Source organism: Zonotrichia albicollis, chromosome 4 (assembly GCF_047830755.1).
Source record: "Zonotrichia albicollis isolate bZonAlb1 chromosome 4, bZonAlb1.hap1, whole genome shotgun sequence".
NCBI lineage: Eukaryota > Metazoa > Chordata > Aves > Passeriformes > Passerellidae > Zonotrichia > Zonotrichia albicollis.
Window position 1 is genome coordinate 41,403,501 of NC_133822.1, and position 4,390 is coordinate 41,407,890.

The window sequence follows — 4,390 nt, forward strand, 5'->3', positions numbered from 1 at the left end:
GACAAATTAAATTGAATAAATACAAACCAACTTACAAAATAACTTACTTTTTTGTTAAGAAAAATTATGAAACTTTGAAATCCATTAACCAGAAACCCTTTAGGACTTTTCAATACTGAGAAACAGAAACAACTTCTACAAATGCATAAAACTCTTGTTCCTAATTTTGTGTGGTTGGGGAAAAAAAATGCTAAACTCAGACACATTTTCCTCTGTAAAGAAAAACTGTCATTTGTCCAGAACCGAACATTGCCCGTTCTGGGCATTAAGCCAGGATGATTTAGTGAGAAGGGAGAGGGGAGCCTGCACTTGGAGAGGCAATGAGGAAATGCTTCTCTGACAGGTTGATTTAAAGGAATGGCAGCTGTGTGAAAGTGCTGAAGGAAGAATTGTACATTACATTTTGAGGAAGAGAGGTTATTGGGCACTCAATGGAAACAGATATGAGGGGGTGATAAAAGCTAAATCCTGTGTAAAGTGTACTTGCAGACACCTGAAATTTTGTGAACCTGTATATTTGGGGTGATGATATTTTTCCTCTGGAGTTTAATATATGTTAAATACTGAGGAACAAATCTCCTCATAGCTGGCAGGGAGGCTGCACTGGAACATAGCAGCTCCTGCCACTTCCCTCTTTGTGTGTCTCCAGATGAAGAAGATTAATTGGCTTTCTAGTTCAGATGAGAATGTAGAAGCTTTGATAACATGGTCAGATTTTAATGATCATAAAAATATCCAAATCTGATTCCAGCAGGTTTGAGTGCAACATTTTGCACAGCTCAGTAGATGATTAATTAAAAATTAATGCCTAAAATGCATTGTCTCTTCTGCCACGGTGTTGCTGTTAGCCTGTGTGTGAGTGATCTGCCACAGATGGTGGAACTGTTATAGAGGGCAGACTGAGGGCTTCCATTCCCATGCCCAAAGTGCAACATTTCCTGAACACACGTGGACTGCTTGTCATGCCATTAAGCTTCAGCTCCAACTGTGCTCACAGACAGGCTGTATGTGCAAACCTGATGGAAGGACTCTGGTAGGTAGAGTTTTAAGGTGATTTAAAGATAGGTCATAAGGTGGATTTGGCAGGTTGGGTTTCAGGTACGTATTTGGCACATGACTAAATGAAGGAGCATAGCCATGGCAGAGGCAGAAGGAAACCCTGGGTGTGACAGCAGTCAGTGTCCACTTCCCATGGACGAGGACTTGTTAGAATGAATTTAGGGGTACCTTGTTGGCACCTTCCTATCCTGTCTTTCATTTATTGTCCTGCTTTCCTGTGAGACCTCTCTGTCACTGCATCCAACAGCCATGACTTGTCCCAGAGTTGTTTCTGACTTTCTCTAGGTACTGTCTGTGTGTGGAACTTCACTTCTCTCTAAGCCAAATAAATTTTCCAGAAAGCACAGGTGAGTTTTGGATGCATCCTTTTTTTCAGAGATTCAGCTTCCTCGCTTTCTGCTAAGGGCTAAAGATGTCTCTGCTAAAGCTACCTCCCTTGATCCTAGACATTTGTGGAGAATTTATTAAAAATAATGTTTTCTGCATGACAGAATATTTTAATACAAAGAGTCTGCAATACTTTAAATTGACTGAATTTTATTATCTTCATGCACAATATCTTATCTGGAAATTTTCCTCAGCAAATATTATTAGGATGCAGTTGGTGCAGTAAGTCTGGAAGGAAAAGGCCTTATGTAGTTTTGGGAGAGTTATGAGTCACTGCTATTTTATATCCCTATGAGAAAATACTGTAATGCATGTAAGTCTTTATCCCAAACCATAACTAGGTTAGCAGCATTTTGCCTTTCCACATTCCTCCACAGACTCAGTTGATATGATATTCCTCATTTTTTGTCTTAAATGATTGCATAATGCTGAAAGGTGCTGTTCAAGCTTCTTTATTTCACCCTACTTTTTTGCAGTGAATGAGTAACTCCTGCAAATAATTTGTACATGGGTTGGGTAAAATAAAATACATTTGTGAGACACTGAGATGCAAAGATAACATGTAAAGGCTTTGGGTATATATTGTTACAATTCATATGAAATATATTTGCAAATAAAATTAAATATTAAGAGATAAAGGAAAAAATAGAACAAACAAAAGCTTCAGAATAAAATATTTCATTTGGAACAGATGGCACAAGCTTTCAGTTGTGAGGGAAAATTTATTAGATCGTGGAAAAAGAAATTTGAGAGAAACTACAAGTCATGTAAAGTCATTAGGGGTAACTGCTGCAGATATTGGAGATGCTGGAGACACCAATCTTGTTTTAACAATGCAGTTCTAAACAGTCAGAGAAGCATGCTGTGAGCACCTTCTAAGAGAACAATGTAAAAGAGCTGGAGCAAATAAATGGTTGATTGTAAATGTCCACTTAACCTTCCTGCAAGAGCTGAAGTGCCTGCAATGGATTTGTGTGGGAAGTGAGGAATTTCTAAAAAATTATTTTCCCCAAATTACAACTAGTCCCCGTGTATTTTATTTAGAAAGAGGGAAAGTATAGTAAATATTTTTGCCCCCAATGAGGGGGAGAGAATGATGCATCTGACTCCATCTTATCAGAATGCTAATTAATTACTTTATTATGCTATATTATTCTATACTATATTACACTATATTACATTACTTCTAAACAGAATCTGCCAAGCACTCAACTCTGCACTCCACTGCACTGAATCGCCTGACTTTCAGCTGACAGTCCCAACACACACACACACACACACACACACACACACACACACACACTTGGCCCTGACAGGCCAAGGAAACAAAACACCAGCACTTTGGGTAAACAATCTCCATATTGCATTCTACTTTGACACAAACACAGGCACAGCAAATGAGATAAGAACTGTTCTCCTTTCTCTGAAGTTCAGAGAATGTGAAACCCAGAAATATTCTTGGGAGGAATTGCGCCTTGCTTTTCTCTGCGAAGAGAAGTGTGTCTACGGGAAAGAAAGAAAGGAGCTGGAGACACGTGGAGACAAGAAGAAAATGTAGCCCTCCAAAAGGAGCAACATGAGCCACTTTTCAAAATCTGGCATTTAGATTTCATTAGTACATCATATATGAATTTTAATATAGCCAAATATAAACCCCTTCTGTTACAGAGTGTTATATAAGAACAGAGGTGAAAAGCCATTGCAGATGAAATGCTGGAATTTTTTCCACTAACTCCATAGATATGATTTCTGTTAGAGAGACTTTCCCCATTTAAAATGGGATGGCATGGGTGAGGCTTGAAGTCTGTACTGCATATTCACTGGTAGGGACTAAAATGGATCCACAACCTCTCTATCCTGTCTTCAATTATATGTCTGAAATTACCTCATATTTGTTTTATTTATCTATCATTAAAAGCTACTTGAGTCAAAGCTATTTGATGTTCACTAAGTGAATTTCCTAAAGCAGTGCATTTTTGTGTGTTAAAATTTGAAGTAATTTCCACTTATCATACATGGTTATATTACTGATTGAATTATAAAATAGTCTGTGGCTATTGTGAGGAACAATATGACAATGAACTTTATTATTGTTGTATTTTAATTTAATATGTAATTCAAATTATCAACAGCATTGTGATTTTAGTTTTAACATTGTTTTGGGAGTGATGCAAAAGGACAGACAACATAAAAAGGAGATGGTTTGCAAAATAATCATCTGAATCTGGTTGTAGTTAAGTAAAGCTGAGAACATCCTGACCTTCCACACAGCCAGATGTGGAAAATATACTTCAAAGTCTTCAAGACCAACCTTATGGCATACAAGATTAATGGGTGCAGTTCCTGAAGGACATAAAGGGTCTTATAATCTTGGAATCCATGAAAACAAGGCATAGATGTGAAGTGCAAACTGGTATTTTTTAAAATAATCTGGATGAGATAAATTTCTTATCTATAACTGAATAAATGTTTTGAAAGGCTACTACCTCTTCAATTTGTGTTTTCATTTATTTAATTTAACACTGGCTTCATCTTTTACTCAGGTCAGTCTAAGTTTTATCAAAGAAAACTAATTAAAAATAAGTGTTTTAAAAATATTTTAAGTTAAATATTTACAGAATTTCTACTATTTGAAGCCAATGTGTGTGAATATTAATTTCCATTTACTGCTGTAAATGGAAATTACAGACAACAAAATTATCAGACAACAAAACTATTTTATTTTAAATATAAATTGAGTTAAAATTGAAAGCTAAAATATTCTTCAACTTTTAGCAACTAATGCAAATGACCGGATTTTTTTTTCAAGCCAGGCTATCACTTAAAAAGCAGTATATGTGGGGGAAAAAAATAACTTTTTTATATTACATCCTGATAGAAAAATTAAAGTTAGTAGAAAAAGTTTTTTTTCATTTTTCAGTTATTATTTTATTTTAAGTGCTGA

At 36.0% G+C, this 4,390-nt stretch overlaps 1 long non-coding RNA gene across 1 annotated transcript; it reads left to right on the forward strand.

Annotated features, from left to right (window-relative positions):
* The first annotated feature begins 381 nt into the window (after positions 1–381).
* Positions 382–3,903, forward strand: LOC141728923 (uncharacterized). The gene is made up of 3 exons (XR_012580176.1): positions 382–1,033; positions 1,345–1,406; positions 2,876–3,903. It is a non-coding gene; the product is annotated as an uncharacterized LOC141728923 (long non-coding RNA).
* Positions 3,904–4,390: the final 487 nt, after the last annotated feature.